General features: G+C 35.7%; 1 long non-coding RNA gene across 1 annotated transcript; it reads left to right on the top strand.

The window, feature by feature from the left end:
• The first annotated feature begins 22823 nt into the window (after positions 1-22823).
• Positions 22824-24365, top strand: LOC149232070 (uncharacterized). Its single transcript, XR_016247512.1, has 2 exons — positions 22824-23492; positions 24299-24365. It is a non-coding gene; the product is annotated as an uncharacterized LOC149232070 (long non-coding RNA).
• The last annotated feature ends 1904 nt before the right edge of the window (positions 24366-26269 follow it).

Raw genomic sequence — 26269 nt, 5'->3', positions numbered from 1 at the left:
TTGCCTTTTCTTGATTCCAGGAGCTCAATCTTGAAATAACTGTAACTCTGTAATTTTAGATCTCAAAATTCTGAAATTGTTTCCTAGAGTATCCCTCTGAGTCCTCTTTCTAACCCAGCATGTCTGATAGAATTTCATTCTCCAAGAAAGGGTTATGCCCAATCTCCTAAGATGACCTGATTATATAATGTTTCAGTGGAGTGAACTTGTACAACGTACCACGTGTCATTGTTTCGACCTTTGGATCTGAAAACTATGCATAGAAAACTACATTTTGTCTTCTTTTTGTAACTTCTTACTAAATTTTAATTTGCTGTTCAGAGAGAAAGTTATGACGATTTTCCCAAGGTCACCCGTTTATGATGTAATTCGGGAGTCTACAAAAACCCTAACTTCCTCAGATCATATATCTGAAAATATAGCACGAAAAGATCTGAAGTTCTGTCTCGAGATTCAGAACAATTTCTTCTCAAATGGGTTTTTCTTCAGCTTCTGAAACTTCGTAGCGAAAATGTTATAGTGAAAATACCACAATGACTTATTTTAGATGAAATTTTGGAGCTCGCAAAAACCCCTAACTTCCTCATATCATATTTCTGAAAATATAGTGAGACAAGATCTAAAATTTAGATGCGTGGTTCAGCTAGATTTCTTCTCGAATGGGTTTTTTTGGCTTCTGAAATGTCGCAGCAAAAAAAAAAAAAGGTTATAGCGAAAATACCACGATGACCTATTTGGACCAAAAAAACCATAGAATCCAAAGCTCTGATACCAAATGTTATGAAACCAGCTCACAAAAAGATAGATCAACACCTTAGAATTCAGCTCTTCGAGGGGGAAACCTCCTTTAGATTACACAAATGAAAAATTGTTGGATGATACAAATGACAAGACTTCCTTTCTATATATAGGACACCAAGGGGTCATAATATAATTAGAGCCGATATAATAATAATAATGTAAGGGCACAATAATAACAATATGGGGACTACATGGGCACAACAATATAATAATGGGGTTTTACTAATAACAATAAGGGGTCACACTAGTAGTATAGGGACCTAACACTTTTCTCTCGTAAACAAATTTTCACTTGGGATATTTTTACAGATGAAATGATAGCACATTATGAGGATACAAAAAGCAACACTCTTTTTAGCCAATTGATAAATCTCAAACAAAAGGGTCCAATAATGGAGCACATTGAGGACTTCCAAAAATTGAATATAAGGGTAAAAGATATTCCAGAGGAGCATATGATCGATGTGTTCATAGGGAATTTATAAGATAACATCCAACATGAGGCTCGCCTTTGGGAACCAGATTCATTAGAGAAGGCATTTAGGTTAACAAGAAAAATGGAAAGCAAAATTATGACAACAAGGAAGCCTACCGCTCACAATCATAAATATGGAAGTGCTTCTGCCCTTAGCCATCCACAACCTGCTAGGTTGACACCACAAAAATTGGAAGAAAAAAGAGCAAAAGGGCTTTGTTACAGTTGTGATAGAAAATACACTAAAGTTCATAAGTGTGCCGAAAAGAAATTATTTTACATAGATTGTGTAGAGGAGGAAAAAAAAGAACAAGAAACATCAAAAGAAGAGGATATACACTAGGAACAAACATTAGAAAAAGAAGAAATGAATCCGATCATATCTTGTAATGCATTGGGTGGAATTACCACTACTCAAACTATCAAGATAGATGGGCATATCAAGAAGAAAAAAGTAATAGTGTTGATTGATTCGGGAAGTACCCATAATTTTATTCATTGTAAGATAGCCAAGGAATTGAATTTCTTCCTATATCCAGCACCATAGTGTCAAGTGATGGTTGCAAGTGGAGGAACCATAAATTGCTTAGGAAAGAGTCATAATATCAAGCTATCCATGGGAGAATATGTTTTGAATATCCCAATGCTTTCCATTCCAATGGGTGGCGCTGATGTTGTACTAGTATTCCAATGGATACAATACTTAGATATAATAACTTTTATTTTTTAAGAACTTTTCATGAAATTCTCTTCAGAAGGAAAGGAAGTTGAATTAAGGGGTATCATAGGGAAACCGAGAAAGATAATCAACTCTAACGGAATGAAAAAGCTTCTAAAGGAAGAACAACGAGGCATAATTGCACAATTATGTTCATTAGAGGTTCCCACATCAAAATCATCCATTTCTCCAGATCTCCAAAAAGTCTTGGACAATCATTCCAAGGTATTTGAAACTCCCAAAGGCCTCCCACCTATTTGTGATCATGATCATGCTATTAATTTTATTCTAGGAAGTCTTCCTCCAAACATGAGGCCTTACAGATATCCCTATGTCCAAAAGAGTGAAATTGAACGTATGGTTGCAGAAATGCTAGAGGCTGGTATAATTCAACCTAGTCAAATTTCTTTCTCTGCTGTAGTAGTATTGGTTCACAAGAAGGATGGATCATGGCACATGCGTCTGGATTATAGGGATCTCAACAAGCTCACTATTAAAGATAAATTTCACATTCGTGTCATTGATGAATTGTTGGATGAATTGCATGGATCAATTTACTTCACCCAGTTGGATATTCATTCAGGATATCATCAAATTAGAATGAAGACTGAAGACATTCCAAAAACAGAATTTAGAACTCATGAGGGTCATTATGAATTTTTGGTCATTACTTTTGGCCTTACTAATGCACCTTCTACATTTCAAGGTTTGATGAATTCCATTTTCAAAATCACCCTTAGAAAATTTGTGTTAGTATTTTTTAATGATATACTAATCTACAACAAGTCTTGGAAGGATCATCTCCAACATGTTGACATGGTGCTCACACTATTGGAGGAGAAACAATTATGTGCAAAAATATCAAAATGTTTCTTTGGAGTAGAAGAGGTCGAATATCTGGGTCATATTGTATCTCATGAAGGTGTTAAGGTAGACCCTAGAAAAATTAAAACCATTAAGGAATGGAAAATCCCCACATCCATAAAACATCCATGAGGATTTCTCGGGTTGACAAGGTATTAGCACAAGTTTGTTAAGAATTATGGGAGAATAGCAACACCTTTAACAACATTATTGAAGAAAAATGCCTTTTCATGGACTCCGGAAACAACAAAGGCCTTTGAACATCTTAAAGAGGCAATGTGACAAGCACCAGTCTTAGCTACACTATACTTCAGAAATGTTATAGCTCCAAATCTCACCCTTGATATTTGTGATGCTGCGTTTATGGCCTAGAGCAACCCCTCCTTCCAGACCTGGTCCAAATACTTAAAAACAATTTTTTACTCCCTATACGTGACATTTCCCTGAGGTACACGCGTGTGTACGCGGGTCAGTATATACCCAACCCGCGTATATGTCTTAAAACACTTTAAAAAAATTAAATCTCCTTAATTTCATGTGGAGATCACAGGTTTTACTTGTTGATTACCTATTAGTGCATGTGGCCCAACTGTTCCCAATCAATTCCCAACTAAAAAACTACTTTGGCAGAAGTAATAAAAGGCTTCAATGGGAAGGCCTAAGGGGGGAGAGAATAGGGAGAAAAATCACTCTACTAAGATTATCCCTGATCTGATCTGAAGATCCGTGTGCTTCCAGCACTTCCCCCATTACAGGAAACGCTTGTTTCCTTGAGTTATGATGTTATTTCACTAGTTTAGATATCCTTGTGTCAATCATGGAAGGAAACTTTTGAAGACTTGGGATTGGACGGATCTGGACGATGGATCCACTTGGAGCAAACAAGAGGAACCCCTAGGTGAGTCTTCCTCTTGCTGGCTCCAAGTGGAACCATCCTCCAGATCCATCCAATCCCAAGTCTTCAAAAAGTTCCTTCCATGACTCACACAAAGATATCTCAACTAGTTAAATGACATCATAACTCAAGGAAACAAGGGTTTCCTGTAATAGGGGAAGTGCTGGAAGCACAAGGATCTTTAGACCTCATCAGGGATAATCTCAGCAGCGTGATTTTTATCTCTATTCTCTCCCCCCTTAGGCCTTCCCATTGAAGCCTTTTTATACTTCTCCCAAATTAGTTTTTTAGTTGGGAATTCATTGGGAACGGTTGGGCCATGGGCACTAATAAGTAATCAATAGGTAAAACCCATGATCTCTGCCTGAAATTAAGGAGATTTATTTTTTTAAGTGTTTTAAGACATATACGCGGGTTGGGTATATACTAACCCACATAGAAACCCGTGTAGCTCAGGGAAATGTCATGTATAGGGAGTAAAATGTTATTTTTTAAGTATTTGGAGCAGGCCTAGAAGGAGGAGTTGCCCTAAGCCATAAATGCAGCATCACAAATATCAAGGGTGAGATTTGGAGCTATAAAAACAAAAGCCTTTATTTTTGAATGTGACGCCTTAGGAAATGGAATTGGTGTTATTTTAATGCAAGAAGAAATACCCGTTGCTTTCGAAAGTTGTCTAATCAAAGGAATGTATTTACATTAAGATATTTATGAGAAGGAAATGTTGGAAATACTACATGAACTTAAGAAATGGAAACCCTACCTAATGGGAAGACACTTCAAGGTAAAAATAGATCATGATAGCCTTAAATACTTTTTGGAACAAAGATGATCTTCATAAGAGTAGCAAAAATGGGTCACAAAGATGTTGGGTTACGACTTTGAAATCATCTACAGAAAAGGGAAGCAAAATTTTGTGGCAGATGCACTCTCATGAAAGGATGAGGATGTGGAAGCATTTCTTTGCACCATTTCTATTATCCAACCAGATTGGATAAGAGAAGCAAGGGATGAATGGAAGAATGACAAAGAAGTGTGGGCACTCATTCAAAATATACAAAAAGATCCCAATATATATGATACATTTAGCTGGAAAAATGATTCATTATGGTACAATGATTGCTTATACATATGTAAGAATTCCCAACTCAAACAAAAAATTCTTAGGGAATTTCACACCTCTCCCTTAGGAGGGCACTTAGGATTTCTGAAAACCTACCACAGGGTTAAGAAGGATTTTTTTTGGGATGGCCTTAAATCAGATATTCAAATGTTTGTGGGAGAATGTTTGGTTTGTCAACAAAATAATGTTGAAACAATTAAGACCCCAGGACTATTACAACCTTTATCCATTCCAAGCCAACGTTCGGAGGAGGTTTCAATGGATTTTACCATAGGTTTACCCAAGTGCAAAGGAAAGATTTTTATCACGGTGGTAGCTAGCAGAATCACCAAGCATGCACACTTTTGTGCATTATATCATACATTTGAAGCGAGTACAATTTCTACTACATTTATGGAAACAATTCAAAAGGTACATGGAAACCCAAAGATTATTGTAAGCGACAGAGATCCCATTTTCACCGGAAATTTTTGGACATAATTATTTTCTTGTCTTGGTACTGAGTTAGCTCATAGCTCATCTTATCATCCTCAATATGATGGGAAAACTGAGATATTAAACAAATTTTTGGAAGGATATCTTCGTTGCTTTGTATCTGATAAACAAATAAAATGGATCAAATGGTTGCCTCTGGCTGAATTGTGGTGTAACACTTCCTTTCATACTTCAACAAAAATGACTCCATTTATGGCACTTTATGGATATGATCCACCTTCCATCGCATCATATTTAGGAGAAAATTTTAAGGTTCAAGCAGTGGAAAATCACATCGAGCATCAACGACAAGTTCTCCAACTCTTAAAGGATAACCTCACCTTTGTGCAGAATAGAATGAAACAGCAGGAAAATCAACATCGCAGTGAAAGAAGTTTTGATGTAGGGGATTAGGTGTTCCTACGGCTACAACCATTAAACAAATGTCCCTCAAGCAAGCTAAGAAGGATAATAAATAATCACCAAAGTATTGTGGTCCATATAAGGTGTTGCAAAAGATAGGTACTATGGCATACAAATTGGAGCTTCCTGCAGCTTCTCAAGTGCACCCAGTTTTCCATGTTTCATGCTTAAAGAAGGTTATAGGTGACAAAGTTCTAGTTCAAAAAATATTGCCACAAATTGGTGAGGAAGGAAAAATCACATTGGAACCTGAAGCAGTCAAAGAAACAAGAACTTGAAAGCTACGAAATCGATCAAATTCAGAGTATGTCATCAAGTGGAAGAACTTACCCATTGAAGATCACACATTGGAGGATGAGAATTTTATATAGAAGCATCCATAACTACTCAAGCGTTGAGGACAACACTTTTTTGAAGGAGAGGGGCATGTTATGTCCCTATAATACTAGTGATTCGCCCATTACTATTGTCATTATATACCTTATTATTGTTGTTGTGCCCCTATTGTCCCCATATTGTTATTATTGTGCCCCATAGAATCCCTCAATTGTTATTTTTGTGCCTTTATATTATTATTGTTTAGTCGTCTTGGTTATATTGTGACCCCTTAGACTCCTATATATAGAAAGAAGGTTTTGTCATTTGAATCATCCAATAATAGTTCATTTTCATAATGTAAAGGAGGTTTCCCCCTCAAAGAGGCTGAATTCTAAGGCGTTGATCTATCTTTTCTATCTTTTTGTGAGCTTGTTTCATAACATAGTTAGATTGAGTTATCTAATTACAACTCAAAAGAACTCAACTTGGGCCCCTAAAATTGAAGGATCACTCGACATGACTATAGATAGAATTCCAACTCAAATTTCCTAATTCAATTAAGTCAATTTAACTTAATTAACTATTACAAGTTGCTATGAAAATAGAATTTCTATTTAATTCACAATTTACTTAAAGTACAAATTAAATTGGAATTTCTAGATGCCATTTTTAACATGTCTTGTTTGTATTTTCAACGCTCCCTCTCAACAAGAATGGAATTCAACTTTATCTCGATCTAGTACCTTTGAAATGTTCTGTCATGAAACTCTTGTCACTGTTATTGTTGCTGCTACAACATCCACAACCAACAAACATCCACCTTGAGTCAGTATGATGCATCTGTCACCAGAGTCTTTCATTGCTGCTAGCTCTCCATATTTTGACTGAAAACTATGCTCTTTTTCTGACTCTGCCTCTCTGCCATCTACATTGTTGTTTACTCTACTCCACACTCTTCATTATTTGAGTGTTGTTAACCCCTGCCTTTGTCATTCTTATATATGACTACATCAACTGCCACTGATCCATCCTGCTATTATGTACTACGGGCTCTTATAGCAAGGTAATGATCCATGACACAAAACATATCAATGGAACCTACCCAATTTCTGAAACTCTTGGACAAATGTTTCATATCACCCCACCCCACGCCTAGAGGTATGGCTCCATGCACTCCTTCTACACACTTGGAACTAAATTTCCTCCTACTTGAGTTCTCTTCTTGAGTGGATGTGTCCACTTGTTTTCCTCTCTACTTCTCCAATTATGACTACTGCACAATTTGTTGAGGTTGCTTCTTCTCTACTTGAGGGGATCTCTCCACTCAGTCTCCTCTTTTCTTCTCTAATTATGGCTGCTCCAAAATGTTGTAAGACTTCTTTTGAGGCTTCTTCTAGGGCTGGATGATGAGACGTAATGCATTATCCCTCTCAACCACCAAGTCTCTAGCCTTTGCCTTGCTCCTCAATGCTTTGAATGCATCTTCGAACTCGAGAGCATATTGGTTCTTGACTTGCACACTGATATGTTTCACCTATCCCATGGTGATGTATCTAAGGAAAACCTTTTCTTTACTAAAATTCACATCGTAGCCATGATCTTCCAATACCGAGACAGAAACGAGATTATTATTTAGGCTTGGGACATACATCACATCTGTGATTCTAAGAGGGCAGCCAGACTCCCTCTAAAAGGTAACTATACCAATCCCGGTAGTGCTATACCTCCCGTCATCTCTAAAATCTATGTTCTGCTTGAGGTCTTTCTCCTCAAAGTCATTGAAGAGATCTCTATTCCCTGTGATATGGAACGAGGCATCGATATCAATATACCACATGCTTCCCATTACAGTGCTAGTATCAATATGTAACGAGGCATCACTATCAAGATATCACTATCACTATCAAGATATATAGGTGTCTAAGGGGTCCCAATACAATTAGAGCCTACATAACAATAGCATTGTAGGGGCACAACAATAACAATTGTGGGCTTCTATGGGGCATAATAATAACAAAATGGGGACTATATGGGCACAATAATACAATAAGGGTGTTGCACTAATAATAATAAGGGGTTACACTAGTAGTATAGTGACCTGACACTCAGTTAAACTGAGTTATCTAATTACAACTCAAAATAACTTAACCCGGGCCCCTAAAATTTAGGGATCACTCTGTATGACTCTAGATATACTTCCAACTTGAATTTCCTAAGTCAAGTAAGTCTATTGGACTTAATTAACTATTACAAGTTGTTACGAGAGTAAAATTTTGATTTAATTCACAATTTAGTTCAAGGACAAATTAAATTGGAATATCTAGATGTTATTTTTAACATTTATTATTTCTATTTTCAACATGTTCCTCACCTGAGAGTGATCTTATTCCTCCTAACATTTCCAACTAAAACTAATACCACTATTATATCTCCTTTTCTTGCCAGACATTCTTTGTCCATCCTCTTGGGATTCTTTTCTCTTATCTTCCCCCATTTTTTTCCTTCTCTTTTGTTTCTTAATGAGAATCCTATAAATACCTCTCCCTCCCTTCTCTCATGGTTGTCTATATTGCATAGTGAGTGACTTCCATTTCATTTTTCCCAGCTGTTAGTGCAGTCCTTTTTTCATTCATTTAATTGTCCTTCCTTCCTTGTAATGTTTTCAAGGTCAACATATCGTGTGTACTTCCCTTTCAACCTTATTAATCCTAAAAATACTAAGGCATCAAATTTGCACCAACCAACTTTTAATGGTTTTCATAACTAGTTCACATTTTCCTACATCAAGGTAACTTAAACATCCCAAGAAAGCAACCTCCCTAGTCTCTGGAATTTATTTCCCCTTAACCAATATTTTGTAAAAATGTTTACATTGCATTTTGTGAGAGAAACATGGTTGGGGCTATCACAAATATTAGTTACATATGAGCACCAAATAGATTCATTGTTAATATAATTTAACACAAAAAAATGAGTGATGACTTACTTAATAATGTCCTAAAGTAGGTTAGATTACTTTATTAAGTTCAGCTACATGATCGACTAAAGCTAACTAAATGATCCATAAATTTCCATGGCTATTCCACTACGCAGTGCATTAGAACAAATATGATAGCATTATATTAAAAATATGAGATTCTACACTATTACAATTTATTAAACATTAAGATTTGTATATTTAACTTAATTAGTGCATGAATGTGAATGGAAATTATGTAGAAAAGTAGAGAATGACAAAATAAGCTCACACACACACATAAGAGACAAAATATTTTCTCTAGGAAAACCTTTTGGGAGAAAACCGAGTTGGCAGGTGAGGCTGCTTCACTCTCTTTCCTTGCCTGGAAATATGGCCGCATGTAAAAATAAGTAATGTTTGTGGCCCATGGGATACTATAGTACATATATCCTCTCTATGTTCTCTACCTCCTATCTCTCATAGCTAATATTTTATCATCTATGGAGCAAAATGCTCTTGAAAGAATGGAATGCCTTTTAATCCTAGTGGCCTGATTATAACATAGCCTAATAGGTTACTAGTGATTAATTTTGACTATATCAACTCTTAACTAGAGTTACAATATTGACTCTTCTAGAATATTTTACATCATAATCACTTGGCTATCCCCTTTTACATGAACAATGGGAGCTCACACAGCATCCTCCTGAAGTATCTGTATGAAAATAAGAAGTTCAACTTTTGAGTGGCATAACTTTTGTGTACGAACTTCGATTGACGCACCTCTTACATTTCTGGCAATATATATATATATATATATATAACTTGAAATGATGTGGAGCTAAAGAGGTATTTTTTTTATCCCCAAAAAATGTTGTATGATGACTCAAGATACTCCCAAAAGGATTCAAACCATGTTTTGCCAAACTAGATTCCACCGGTTAAAATGGTCTCGTGCACTGATTCCTCCATTTTTTCCACTCCAAATGCATCGAGATGAGTGAAAAAAGTATAATGATTCAATCTAGATCACTAAATAAATTATTTACCTATTGAATCCCTCTTTCATCACGTTATGATTTGTATTAATGTGAACGTTGGAAAATTATTAAATAAATTTAATGTATTAATTAATATTAAAGTTTAATAATATTATTGCTTATGTTAATAATGTCCATAGGGCATACACCATAGAATAGATAGTCACAAAGTTTTATGATAAAGAACTTGGTTTTGAGAAGGACACATTGAAATACCATGGGAAAAAACCAACCATGTTAGTGTGGTCGAGGTCGGCTATAATCCCATGATCATTTTGACAACTTAAATGCCCCTGGATATTGATTAATCAAGCCACACATTAAGAATACTAATCATCTTAGGACTTACATTATATATCTATATATATATATATATATATATATATATATATATATATATATATATATATATATATATATATATAGATATATATATATATATATTACTTATTGAAATAATGTGGATTATTTAATAAATGTTTGGTAAAATGTGTAATGTGTAGCACTTAAGTGCCTTGGAAGTTTTCCAATGTGATACACACAATTATATATAAAAATGCATTCCAAATCTAATTATTATGCCAATATGCATACCTATTTCAATTTGTGTATCTAAGTTTGTTGATTTTTTTATTTTTATTTTTAAATCAATGAATAATATTGGATTCTTTCTCTAATTAGGACATTTATGGTTGTAATTTCTCCAAGCACATTACAAATTAATTTAATAAATATTTGAATGATGAAATTGTAATGATTTTACTTACCTTCCAATACTATAGTAATGTGGCATGATCGGTCGTACCCCTTGTAACGTGGTGGTTGAAGTAATGAAATAAATCGATATGTTAATTGACAAAGAATGAGAGAAATTGTGGAGGAGATATTGCTCTTCTCAATATTAAAATGGATAAATAGATTGCATTGTAAACATCAATAATTAATTACTAAAGTAGAACTCGACACCTATAGAGTAGAAGTGAAGTAAAACTAAACTGTCTATGACACCTAACAGACAACATAATAAAATGTGATGACACTTCAATGGTACTGAGATTAATATCTCAACATCCCCTCCTAATCTCAATTGTTACATGTAGAGACACTTAAAATGCCTAATTGTACTCTTTTAAATTCAAATACATTCTTTCCCAATGGCTTTGTGAAAATATCTTCTAGTTGATATTTAGAATGGCAAAAAACAAGTACTATGTCCCCATTATTGACAAGCTCGTGGATTAAATGAAAATGAGTGTCAATTTTCCTGTTCTTTTTGTGGAAAACGTGTTTTTTTTTATAAAGAAATTGTTGAATATTTATCATAGTAGATTGGAGTCGGCTCCTTTTGAATATTTAAAATATCTTTCAATAATCTTTTCAACCAAACAACTTGAAAAGTTGTTGAATTTGTTTCTAAACATTCTACCTCTGTAGAAGATATTGAAATGATTGACTGTTTCTTGGATGCCCATGAAATAACATTGGTTATAAGATGAAAAGCATACCCTATTCCACTTGTGCAATCATCTAAACTCCCTGCATAATCATTGTGTGTATTAGCCTGAAAGTGACCAATTTTCAAAACGTGTATTGAACAAACCATATTATATTGTCCCCGCAATATGCCTTAAGATATTTTTTAGAACCTTCCAATGAGAAACCTTAGGTGGCTCCATAAACCTGGAGACAAAAATCGCTGCAAACGAAATATCAAGTCTAGTTGAAGTGAGATATAACAAGCTACCAACTAGACTTATATACAATGTGGAATCAACTTGTGGTGCTACATATTCTTTGCTCAGTTTTGCTCCTTGGGAAATTGGTGTATCTGCAGGTTTTCAATTAGTCATTCTAAAATTTTGGATGATATTAGTGGCATATTTTTGTTGACCAACAAAAATTTCATTAGCATATTGGTGAATTTCAATGCATAAGAAGTATTTCATGACTCCTAGATCTGTCATATCAAAATTTGTTTGCATTTCTACTTTGAAATCTTCTAACATCATATTGCCAGTAGAAAGATGATCATCTACACAAAGGCATATAATAAAAATTTTACAGTCATGCATTTTTGTACACAGTTACTCATGACTACTTCTACAAAAACCATTTTTGATGAGATAGGTGTCGATGTGACTGTACCAAGATCTTCGATCTTTCTTCAAACCATAGAAAGCTTTCCTCAATATGTATACCTTATGATCCTCTCTTGAAACTTCAAAACCAGGAGGCTCCTCTACATAAACTTCTTCCTGCAATATATCATTTAGGAAGGTATATTTTACATCAAGTTGATAGACTTTCCATCTAGTTGAGATGTTGTGGAAAAAATGTTTCTTTCAATGTCTAACCTTTCTATTGGAGCAAAGGTTTCACTATAGTCGACACACAACTGTTGTGAGAATCCTTTGGCAAATAGCCTTGTCTTATGTTTCTCAATTTCTCATTTTTCATTCATCTTGGTCTTATATACTCATTTTACACCAATTTTGGTTTTGACTCTTGGGATATTATCTAATTCCCGAGTCTCATTCTTCTCTATGGAAATAATTTCTTGGTTTATTGCATCAAAAAAATTATATTGTTTAACTGCTTCTTCAAAATGGGTTGGTTAAGATGAAAGATATGCAAACATATTCTTCTAGTCAACTTCATGCTCCTGCTCATATATTTCTCTGATGCTTCTTGTTTTCTGATTGTCTTATGAAGATGTTGAGTCATTCATGGATTCACTTGTTTAAAATGTACCATTTTCGTAATGGTATGGATCTTATTCAACCTGCAATCTTGGTGGATGTAGTGGATATAAAGATTGTTTTGATTCTTACACTTGATCAGACCATGATTTATTTTCAAAACATTTTACATCTCTACTTAAAACAAACTTCTTGGTAACTGGATTATAAAGTCTGTAGGCCTTTTACTTCTCACTCTAGCATAAAAAAATACATCTTTCACTCCTATCATCAAGCTTCTTTCTTCGCTACTCAAGAACATGTGAAAATGCTACTGATCCTAACATTCTAAAGTGAGATACATTTACCTTTTTACCATCCCATGCTTCTTGAGATATTGTATCTTGGACATTGGTCATTGGAGATTTGTTGTGAACTTACACTACTATAGAAATTGCTTTGGCCCAATAATTATCTGATAACTTCTTCTCACGAAGCATACATTTGGCCATGTTCATGATCGACTGATTTTTCCTTTTTTCTACTCCATTTTGTTGTGGAGTATATCTTGCTGTGTTATGCATTATGATTCCTTGTTGGTAACAAAAAGCTTTGAAGTCATTGGAGGTGTACTCTCCTCCTTTTTCGGATCTGAGTACTTTCAAGGGCTTTCCACTCTTCTTTGAATTATTTGAACCTTGAGAATGTATTTCATTTATTTTTGAGAAAATACACAAATATCTTCCTCTTATAATCATGAACGAATGTCAGAAAATAAATAATACCACCAATGGACTTTGTTTGCATTGGGCAACATATATCTGTATGGACAAGCTCTAAAGGGTCTTTTACTCTAGAGGAAGAAGTGAGAAACTTATCTCTTTTATGCTTGGATAGAACACAAATTTCACAATTACAGTCTTTTTCATTCATAATAAGGAGACCAATAATGCTTGACTGTTCCTGAAGTTGACTTAGAGTTTTGAATGGAGTATGGCCATATCTAGAATGCCATAGTTGAGACTCATCTATTCTTGACACGTTGTGGACTAATTACTATGAGATATTTTGACTTCTTAGAGTCAAAGGAAACATCATATTCTTTATTTTTTCAACCTTTTCTATCAGTGTTTTATTGGACAACTTGTCATAGATATAACATGTGTTTCCTTGGAATATTACATTATAACCATGTTCCATCATTTGTCCTACACTAATGACGTTATGCTTCATATATGGAGCATAATAAACAATAGGTATGTATTTCTCCTCATTTTGTTTAGTAAGAATAAGGACAATATCGTTTCCTTCGTCATTAATGCAAGAATGACCTCCAAGAGTAATATTTGATGTTATGGAAGTATCAAGATAAGAAAGAAGATTTTTTTACCTGTCACATGATTGTTGTAGCGATTATCCAACAACCAAAGGTCCTTGTTGTGAGTGTCTTCAGAAAGATGGCAAGAAAGAAACATCATTTTAGAGGATTCTCCTTCAATGTTGGAGAAATGGACACTGCCTCTTTGCATATCTAACCATTTCGTTTTTGCATTCTTGTTCATAATGGCCAAATTTCTTGCAATAATAGCATTGAAAATTAGATTTTCTCCATGGTCTACTTCTTCGAGTTTGGTTTTGTGCAGGTCTCCATTGCTCTGGTGCATGATGATGTTCTGAATAGCTTCTCCTTTGGACTTTGCATCGCTTGCTATCACATCTCAATCCTCTGCGTCTATCTCTCCCAAAAGAGAGTTGTGCTTTGAAATAATTTTCCGTGGAATCTTTTGAGAAGTTGAGTCTTGTTTCGTGTGCGAGAAGTGACCTAGTCAACTCTTCTACTGAGAAAGTTGTAAAATCTTTGGATTATAGAATGGTTGTTACAATCTTGTCATATTTCTTAGGCAAACTTCGAAGGAAATTTTGAACAATATTTTGATATGTAATGGTTTCACCAATGAGTTTGATCGGATTGACTATTCCCATGACTCTAGTCATGAATGGATCCACATTCTCTCGTTGAGTAGTCTTTAGGGTATCAAATTGTGCTCTCAATGTTTGTAATTTAGCGTTCTCCTCTATATCATTTCCTTGATACACACTTTTCAAGATTCCCAAGCTTGATGCGATGTGGATGCGCCAGTTATCTTGTCGAAGATAGAGTCATTGACTTAGTTTTGTATCCAACATTTGCCTCTATTCTCTTTCCTCCTGAGTTCAATAACTCTATTCCTCTCATTATTAGTCATGGCTGCGAATTCTTCTTGGATTAAATCTACATAAGCATTCTACAAAATATCTCAAGAATCTGAAGCTTGCAAAAATATCTTCATTCTTAAATACCACAGCTTATAACTTTTGCCAAACAAAAAATTGAATTATGTGGCAAAGCCCTAAAAAAAACTATTATTTTGAAGCGAATGTGAGCACCTTTTTAAAATCTTCTTTTCAAAATTTAAAATATCTCCTTTTCAACGAAATTGTTAAAAAATCTAGCGTTGTTTTCAATTTCCCTTTACGCCTTTTTTATTTTTATTTTTTCTCGCTTAAATTAAACCAATCTTCAATTTAAGAATAAAAAAAAAACACTGTTGAAGTGAGGCTTCATTAACGTGATCCTTTTATCATAAAGGGAGACTCATCAAAAAATGAGAATTCATTAAAATAAGGAACACCTTTAATCGGGAACCTTCAAATAATCCTGCAACTTTGAAAATTTTTATTGACGCTCATTTCAATTGACGTCCACCGGGTAGTTACGTTATCTCCGTTGTCTTTTAGTGGAATAAAATATTAACGACGGTACCTTTTTAAAATCGCCCCCATGCACACGACACACGAACTTTGCTAACTGGTTTGTGTTTTTGCAAGAGTCATTAACTTTTGCCATGTGCTCAGGTCCAACGGTATTTTCAGCGCAGTCCTTCAACCCACGAGGTGCCGCAATTTTATCGTGCGTAGGCTTTTATTTTGCTGAGCTGCAGATAAGACGCACTGAGCCGCAATTCTTTCATTTGTATAGGTTTGCAATTGCAAATTTTATTTCAATTTTTCACTTTATTTTTTTGACCTAAAAAATTTGAAGCACTGGTTTCTTTAGAGTTTTATGAGACCTAGTGCTGTGATACGATGACAAGAAAAAAAAATCCTAAAACAAAATATTTAAAATGAATAAACAAATTACATTGTAAACATAAATAATATATAACTAAACTTGATACCTATGAAATATAACTAAAATAAATGTGATAACACCTAAATGACACTAAAATTGAAAAAAGTTTGCTCATCCTGCGCTCTCTATCTTTGGTCATTTGCACATATAGGGTGCCTTTCCCGCACCATCTCATATTATTGTAAAATTTCCTGATAGTGCCTTGCCCTATTAACTTGGTAGCTTGAAGTAATGGAGCCCTATCCTGCATACTCTAACAACTTTCTCCATCTTTGTAGATGGTATCGTTCTCCATCTTGGCAGCAAATAAATTGGTATATCTCTACATATTTGCAAATGACATCTTTCTCCATATTCGCACCAACTGAATTTATATATCACCGGCGGTCTATATTGCTCAACCCACTTTCGGTTTGTATTGCTGAGCTCGCTGTATATTGTTTGGCTTGGCAATGTTTGTGTTGCTCGGTGTGTCTTGCTTGGCTCGCTACGTATTCTTCAGCTCACTAAGACTATCCTGCGCTGACAATTTTCATCTTAATCTTTTGAATTTGCTTCTTACCATCGTATTTTATATGTATTTTTGGGTTTGGGTTAGATGGTTTTCAATTGTAAGGACTCTGGACACCACATATCTCCACAATGGTATGATATTGTCCACTTTGGGCCTAAGCCCTCATGGATTTGCTTTTGGACTTACCCCAAAAGGCCTCATACCAATGGAGATATTTGTCCATCCTTATATATCCATTATCCTCCCCACCTCTAATCAATGTGGGACTTTGGTCGTATACCCAACAATCCTCCCCTCGAACAAAGGACCGTCGAGCCTCCCCTCAAACGATTATCCATCTGTCTACTCTCTACCAACTAGGATTCTCCGCTCCAATGCGTTGGAAGCACACGCCTTACATGGAGCACCACCTGCCTCGAGAGCTTGCTCTATCCCAGGTCAACTCCTCTTCACCGTGTTGGGGCCAGGACACGTCCATGAAGAATCCGGAGCACACCGCGTGTCTAACCGAGCTCATCCACGGATCCCATCGTGATATTACCGGGGCCCACCAACTTTGTTCAGTATTCCGAGGATTCATCCACTTGGGGGCATGGCTCTGATACCACTTACACCACATATCTCCACAATGGTATGATATTGTCCACTTTGGGCCTAAGCCCTCATGGATTTGCTTTTGGACTTACCCCAAAAAGCCTCATACCAATGGAGATATTTGTCCATCCTTATATATCCATGATCCTCCCCACCTCTAGTCAATGTGGGACTTTGGTGGTATATCCAACATTCAATAAGATTCTCAGCCATTAATCACATAATATATCCATCGCCGCGTTCCCAAAATTATGATTAGGATGGGGAAATTATCATGTATTGATAACAAAATATTTCAAATATTCCAAAATTCTGATGGTGAATTTTATTGTAAAAGAATGCTTTGACGCTATTGGTTATGTTTACAGAAAGATGGTAAAACGTAGCGGAACCTACATTCACTATAATATTCTCATAGTTTCCTTCGTTTAATTTTCTGGTCGACAAATATTTTATCGCTGCCACTCATTATTCCTCTAAGTTCTAAAATCATTATTCTCTACTTTCCTTCATTAAATTTTCTGGTCCTCCATTCTTTCACCGCTCCTACACATTATTCCTTTAAGTTCTACCATTACTATTTGGTAACCTCTCCCTACGTTTTCAAATGTCAAGTAACAGTAAATATCATGGCTTAGGAGATTCGGACTGCAAATTTACATTACATATCCCTGTACAGAAGCCTCAAGATTAATCAGGAAGCTTCGAGATTAATCATTAGTAAAGTAAGTCATTTACGGTTGCATTTGTTTTGATGGAATTAGATAAAATGAGGTTAGGTAAAAGTCATTTATGTTTACTTAGTATCATTTTTGAGGAGGTCAATATGGAAAAATGTATAGATTGCCGTTAAGATTGCACTGCATTGATGAAATAATTGAAATCTTGTGTATTAAAATTTTTCCATCCCCATTTCAATGGACATTATTTTTGGATGAACATTGTTGGTTGAATTTTAACTGTTTTCAATGAAAATAATTTTAACTTCAATGGACATTATTTTAACTACTCTTCCATTTAATATATGTTTTTTTTATTATTTTAATGTTTTTAATATTTTTTTATTCTTTAAAATATTATGAATTATAATAGTACTCGTAATCAGGGGATAAAGTTATGTTAAATAAACTTTACATAGTGTTATTATTATCCCTTCACAAGTATAGCTAAAACAATAGACTTAATGTCAAATTGAACACCGGCATCGTATTAACCATGTCAAAAGTTTTACATTTCAGCATCGCATAAACCATGACAAGATCATTGAATTTTTTTTATAAAGATCATATCTTTTTTTTTTCAGAAGAAAAACATCATAGCTTTATATTAAGGATATATAAAGATTTTGGATAAATAAATTCAGAAAGACTGATATGGCTTGGATGCCTAGACCTCATATCTTTATCTTTTGCTTTTATAAAAAAAAGTTTTACATTGAGTAATTGTGACCAAATTTTTTGCCTTTTTAGGTTTTCATAAAACAGATTTTCTTAATTAAATTATCAACCAAAAAAAATAAATATTTAAAAAAACATAAAATAAATAAATAATAATAATCATTCACACAAACTATTTTTTAATAAAATCTTAAAATTTCGGAAAAATAGAAATGATAGATATACTTAAATTTTCATACATATCAATTAAATATTGATAATAAATTGATTAACAGATTTTGTATGTAAAGTGAAATTGTATTTTTTTAGAAGTGTGCAAGACTATGTAAGAACTATAGGGATTAATTTATAATGGTTGACATTGTTTGAGATATGACAATAATGTATTTTATTTCTCTTATAAACTAAACATCTATTATTTTAAATTTGAGAGGAACAATGGGTTTTAATTACGCCGTAAGGCGTTTCCCTCTGAGATCCATCCCCCATTTTGCCTGCGTGTCCTCCGTACGATGAGATGTTAGACGATTACAAACACCAGAACCGTCGATCAAAAATGTCACTGAGGCGATCCGGGTAATGAAGAGCGCGGAGTGCCCGGGTAATGAAGAGCGGGGAGTGCCAATCGCCATTCCTCTCTTTGCCGTTGATTTCAAGAGACAATTGTTTCACTTCATGGCAATCACTGTATGTTCTGTAGGTAATGGGTACGTGGACTGTGAAGAAACCCTGGCTGAACAAGTACTATGGCAGAGTCAGGAGTCTGGCTTCACAGTTTAGGAGTTTTAAATTGCAGTATACACATCGTAAATATAATCTTACCGCGTGTGTCTTAGCCGAGCAAGGGTTTGACAGATCTGTTATACTCTGGAGTAATAGTGCAAAGGATGAGATGTTGCGAAGGTGCAGCGATCCAGAAAATGCCAACAATTATTGATGGAGCAGAGCTGCGATGGTTACAACAAGATCAAAGAAATCCTAGACATGATTCAATATCACTTACCTGAATCCTATGCAGCCATTCAAGAGATGTGTCTTGATTTAAGTAAGGAGACAGGTGGGTGACGTGTGTTACGGGATAACAGAATTAGGGCTTCTTTGTTAGCTATATACTAGGGTTTCTTTATCTGGCTATGAAGCCAGGGTTGAAGCTAGGGCTTCTTTCCCATTTTGGAGCAGATGTGGTTACCAGTTAACGAGCAGTTTCCCTTTCTAATCAAACTAAATGCATACATCATTGAAATAAGTGGAAACAGAGTCAGCCCTAAGGGTTTGCTTTAAAGTTAGCCCTTTATTATTGCTAATGACCCATCCCAGTATCTAACTTAGACTAGGCCCTTAATCTGAGGGACGATTTACAGTTATGTTGTTTTGTTTCTCCTATACATTGTTGGAATAATTGGGGGCCTCGATCTGTAAAGATTATAATGGTCAAAATATAGTGGTTTCCAAGGACAACTCTTGGGCTGATTAAAAGCATAATTCACATTTTATACTTGACTAAATCATGTTTTAATAGATACTGGAATTTGATATATGAACAGTGTAAAGATAACATTTTTGTTGTGAGAGGCCTATGTTCATGAATGTGATATCAAGGCAGAGTATAAATTCATGATATTTTTGTGGGATGGCCTCGGGGAGCATTTGTCTGACAATGAAGCTGTGCAAATTGTGCACAGGTATAGTTTCAATGGAAAAGCCAGGTTGTTAGATTGAGCTGCTCTTGACAGGAGAAAAACTGGGTGGTTAGATCGAGATGCTCTTGACAATGCAGCCAAAATGCATGGTTTTATCCGCTATGATGATCATGGAAAATATGAAACATATACGCGGAAGCAGCCTGTTATTTCTTGTCAGTGTATATATATGCATGTGTACTACTGGTTTGGTTGCTGCTGAAGGTTTAAGTTTGGTGCTTGCATCTCTGATGTTGTTAGCCTCATTCCTGTTTAGGTGCAATGAATTCATGCTACTTGGAACAGATCCCTCAATGGGAAGAAGAGGTTGACTCACGTCCACAGAAACTATTGAAGGTACAATGATCCCATACATACTGTTCCATCCAGAAATAGTCATCGAATAACATTTCATGAAGACTTTACAAATAGTGGATATGAGAAGGTTGCTGCAACATCTACTGATGCAATCGAAGCAAGGGTAAGACGTTTGATTGTTTCATCCGAGACTTTTAGCGGGTAGATGTCCTGTGTGATGAAGAATTTCACTCCATAGACATGATGCTGGAAATGAGTTGTTCTCCATTGCAATTATATATAGACTTCCTTAAATTCAACATATTCCTGTCAAGTTGCAATTAAATGCATCAGTAATTAACACTATTAATGTTATAATGGAGTTGGGAGTTGCATGTGAAGATATTGAATTATTTCTCTAATGTTTTATTTTATAACGGAGTAGTTGGCTAACAAAAGGATACCAAACTGCTTATCCCTTCTCGTTTTGGTACCGATCTTAAAAGGTGATGAAGGGGAAAGAGGGACAGGTTGGTCCACAAGGACATTGGAAAATCACAAATTGCACATTCCAGATTCCTGGAGACACGGGTTTTTTTTCCAGAGGACTCCGTTTGCATTGTGCATTTTTATATTTCTTTTTACTTAAATATTCTCATTGCTGGATCAAAATGGGAAGTAACTTGTGTTTTGTAACAGTGGCAATGCTACTGGCCGCATTTTCTATGTTTATCTATTATTTTATTGAATGAAATAACATTTGAGTATCATTATTATGCTATCTTTATTCTTGAAATCCTTAACATTTCGGTTAGCTCTCAGGACTATAAAATTGCTCTGTTATTAAATCAGTTGGTTGATCAAATCCATTTTCGTGTTCCTATCTTTAAATTCATGGGCAAGTAAATACATAATAATGTGACTTTATAAAGTCCCCCCCTTGTTCTCCTGACCGCATTTAAATCTAATCAGATCAATTGTTCTCCTTCAGTGATTACTCGGAAAAGAGACATGGCATTACATGAATTCTGAAAGCAAATGGCTACCATCCATGACTATTGACTCGTGCATCAGTGAAATTTGGCCCTAGAGAAATAAATGCTCTTGCTTTTGAAGAGTATGGTATAAAATCAGATTCATCAAGCACTCTTGGAGTATCTCAAGTTATTGAGTGGGAGGGCCAATCTTTTGGTACAATCAGTGCAATGGCATTGTTTTTCTATGGGGCAGGATCTGATTTTATTAAGCAACATGTCTCGGTTCAGAGTGAAAGTAATGTCCCATTTGAGAATTTGGTCAGAACCTACATTGCAGACAAAATGTGCAAAATACAAACCATTCATGTAATGTTTTAGCTACAGAAGACTTGAGGTATGGCATAAGATTGGATTGCAAACAAAATGTGCAAAATACAAACAGTGGGCATTATGAAACGAGGAGTGTGATCAGTGCCATTTCTTCAGCAGAATCAAATATTCATGATCCGGGTAATGAAGAGCGCGGAGTGCCCGGGTAATGAAGAGCGCGGAGTGCCAATCGCCATTCCTCTCTTTGCCGTTGATTTCAAGAGACAATTGTTTCACTTCATGGCAATCACTGTATGTTCTGTAGGTAATGGGTACGTGGACTGTGAAGAAACCCTGGCTGAACAGGTACTATGGCAGAGTCAGGAGTCTGGCTTCACAGTTTAGGAGTTTTAAATTGCAGTATACACATCGTAAATATAATCTTACCGCGCGTGTCTTAGCCGAGCAAGGGTTTGACAGATCTGTTATACTCTGGAGTAATAGTGCAAAGGATGAGATGTTGCGAAGGTGCAGCGATCCAGAAAATGCCAACAATTATGTGATGGAGCAGAGCTGCGATGGTTACAACAAGATCAAAGAAATCCTAGACATGATTCAATATCACTTACCTGAATCCTATGCAGCCATTCAAGAGATGTGTCTTGATTTAAGTAAGGAGACAGGTGGGTGACGTGTGTTACGGGATAACAGAATTAGGGCTTCTTTGTTAGCTATATACTAGGGTTTCTTTATCTGGCTATGAAGCCAGGGTTGAAGCTAGGGCTTCTTTCCCATTTTGGAGCAGATGTGGTTACCAGTTAACGAGCAATTTTCCTTTCTAATCAAACTAAATGCATACATCATTGAAATAAGTGGAAACAGAGTCAGCCCTAAGGGTTTGCTTTAAAGTTAGCCCTTTATTATTGCTAATGACCCATCCCAGTATCTAACTTAGACTAGGCCCTTAATCTGAGGGACGATTTACAGTTATGTTGTTTTGTTTCTCCTATACATTGTTGGAATAATTGGGGGCCTCGATCTGTAAAGATTATAATGGTCAAAATATAGTGGTTTCCAAGGACAACCCTTGGCTGATTAAAAGCATAATTCACATTTTATACTTGACTAAATCATGTTTTAATAGATACTGGAATTTGATATATGAACAGTGTAAAGATAACATTTTTGTTGGGAGAGGCCTATGTTCATGAATGTGATATCAAGGCAGAGTATAAATTCATGATATTTTTGTGGGATGGCCTCGGGGAGCATTTGTCTGACAATGAAGCTGTGCAAATTGTGCACAGGTATAGTTTCAATGGAAAAGCAAGGTTGTTAGATTGAGCTGCTCTTGACAGGAGAAAAACTGGGTGGTTAGATCGAGCTGCTCTTGACAATGCAGCCAAAATGCATGGTTTTATCAGCTATGATGATCATGGAAAATATGAAACATTTACGCGGAAGCAGCCTGTTATTTCTTGTCAGTGTATATATATGCATGTGTACTACTGGTTTGGTTGCTGCTGAAGGTTTAAGTTTGGCGCTTGCATCTCTGATGTTGTTAGCCTCATTCCTGTTTAGGTGCAATGAATTCATGCTACTTGGAACAGATCCCTCAATGGGAAGAAGAGGTTGACTCACGTCCACAGAAACTATTGAAGGTACAATGATCCCATACATACTGTTCCATCCAGAAATAGTCATCGAATAACATTTCATGAAGACTTTACAAATAGTGGATATGAGAAGGTTGCTGCAACATCTACTGATGCAATAGAAGCAAGGGTAAGACGTTTGATTGTTTCATCCGAGACTTTTAGCGGGTAGATGTCCTGTGTGATGAAGAATTTCACTCCATAGACATGATGCTGGAAATGAGTTGTTCTCCATTGCAGTTATATATAGACTTCCTTAAATTCAACATATTCCTGTCAAGTTGCAATTAAATGCATCAGTAATTAACACTATTAATGTTATAATGGAGTTGGGAGTTGCATGTGAAGATATTGAGTTATTTCTCTAATGTTTTATTTATTAACGGAGCAGTTGGCTAACAAAAGGATACCAAACTGCTTATCCCTTCTCGTTTTGGTACCGATCTTAAAAGGTGATGAAGGGGAAAGAGGGATAGGTTGGTCCACAAGGACATTGGAAAATCACAAATTGCACATTCCGGATTCCTGGAGACACGGGTTTTTTTCCAGAGGACTCCGTTTGCATTGTGCATTTTTATATTTCTTTTTACTTAAGTATTCTCATTGCTGGATCAAAATGGGAAGTAACTTGTGTTTTGTAACAGTGGCAATGCTACTGGCCGGATTTTCTATGTTTATCTATTATTTTATTGAATGAAATAACATTTGAGTATCATTATTATGCTATCTTTATTCTTGAAATCCTTAACATTTCGGTTAGCTCTCAGGACTATAAAATTGTTCTGTTATTAAATCAGTTGGTTGATCAAATCCATTTTCGTGTTCCTATCTTTAAATTCATGGGCAAGTAAATACATAATAATGTGACTTTATAAAGTCCCCCCCTTGTTCTCCTGACCACATTTAAATCTAATCAGATCAATTGTTCTCCTACAGTGATTACTCGGAAAAGAGACATGGCATTACATGAATTCTGAAAGCAAATGGCTACCATCCATGACTATTGACTCATGCATCAGTGAATTTTTGCCCTAGAGAAATAAATGCTCTTGCTTTTGAAGAGTATGGTATAAAATCAGATTCATCAAGCACTCTTGGAGTATCTCAAGTTATTGAGTGGGAGGGCCAATCTTTTGGTACAATCAGTGCAATGGCATTGTTTTTCTATGGGGCAGGATCTGATTTTATTAAGCAACATGTCTCGGTTCAGAGTGAAAGTAATGTCCCATTTGAGAATTTGGTCAGAACCTACTGCACAATGGCAGGCCATGCAAAACATAAGGCTAATGAAGGAAAATGCAACTTTTTTGGAGAGGCATGTATTCATGCTGGTACAGTAGGGCTTACAGATTTGATTGGTCCACCATTTGATTCTCCCAGCTCGGAAACACAAGTGGATTATAACAGCCCTCATGCTGATCCACTTTCAGAGACTGGAGGTATGGCATAAGTTTGGATTGCAAGCAAAATAAACAAAATACAGTGCACCATATGGAGAGAGGAGTGTGACCACTTCTGTATGCTCAGCAGAATCAATCATTCATGTAAATGCATTAGCTACAGAAGACTTGAGGTATGGCATAAGATTGTATTGCAGACAAAATGTGCAAAATACAAACCATTCATGTAATGTTTTAGCTACAGAAGACTTGAGGTATGGCATAAGATTGGATTGCAAACAAAATGTGCAAAATACAAACAGTGGGCGTTATGAAACGAGGAGTGTGATCAGTGCCATTTCTTCAGCAGAATCAATTATTCATGTTGCTGTATGGTCAGTTACATAACTAGCAAAATTGTATTTTATGGCAAACATTGGCAACTGCAGGGCTGTTTTAGGGATTTCTGGAAACAAATCAATCAAGGCAGAACGATTGACTAAAGATCACAGTGCAACCATGGAGGAGACCCATAAGGGCTTCAAGCACTCCATCCAGTTGATCAAAATATAGTGGTTTCCAAGGACAACTCTTGGCTGGTTAAAAGAAAATGTGCAAAATACAAACAGTGCATGTTATGAAGCAAAGAGTGTGATCAGTTCCATTTCTTCAGCAGAATCAATCATTCATGTTTCTGTGTGGTCAGTTACATAAATAGCAAAATTGTATTTAATGGCAAACATTGGCAAAATCTGGGCTGGTTTTAGGGATTTCTGGAAACAAATCAATAAGGGCAGAATGATTGGTTAGAGATCACAGTGCAGCCATGGAGGAGATTTGCAAAGAGCTTCAAGAACTCCATCCATATGGTCAAAATATAGTGGTTTCCAAGGACAACTCTTGGCTGATTAAAGGCATAATTCAAATTTTATACTTGAGTAAATCATGTTTTAATAGATACTGGAATTTGATATATGAACAGTGTAAAGATAACATTTTTGTTGGGAGAGGCCTATGTTCATGAATGTGATATCAAAGCAGAGTATAAATTCATGATATTTTTGTGGGATGGCCTCAGGGAGCATTTGTTTGACAATGAAGCTGTGCAAATTGTGCACAGGTATAGTTTCAATGGAAAAGCCAGGTTGTTAGATTGAGCTGTTCTTGACAAGAGAAAAACTGGGTGGTTAGATCGAGCTGCTCTTGACAATGCAGCCAAAATGCATGGTTTTATCAACTATGATGATCATGGAAAATATGAAACATATACGCGGAAGCAGCCTGTTACTTCTTGTCAGTGTATATATATGCATGTGTACTACTGGTTTGGTTGCTGCTGAAGGTTTAAGTTTGGCGCTTGCATCTCTGATGTTGTTAGCCTCATTCCTGTGTAGGTGCAATGAATTCATGCTACCTGGAACAGATCCCTCAATGGGAAGAAGAGGTTGACTCACGTCCAGAGAAACTGTTGAAGGTACAATGATCCCATACACACTGTTCCATCCAGAAATAGTCATGGAATAACATT

This window comes from Pinus tabuliformis, chromosome J (assembly GCF_031772625.1).
Source record: "Pinus tabuliformis cultivar Carrire ecotype Pingquan chromosome J, CPIR1, whole genome shotgun sequence".
NCBI classification, from domain to species: Eukaryota; Viridiplantae; Streptophyta; class Pinopsida; order Pinales; family Pinaceae; genus Pinus; species Pinus tabuliformis.
The sequence above is the reverse complement of the archived record's forward strand: the minus strand, read 5'-3'. Positions and strand labels throughout refer to the sequence as shown.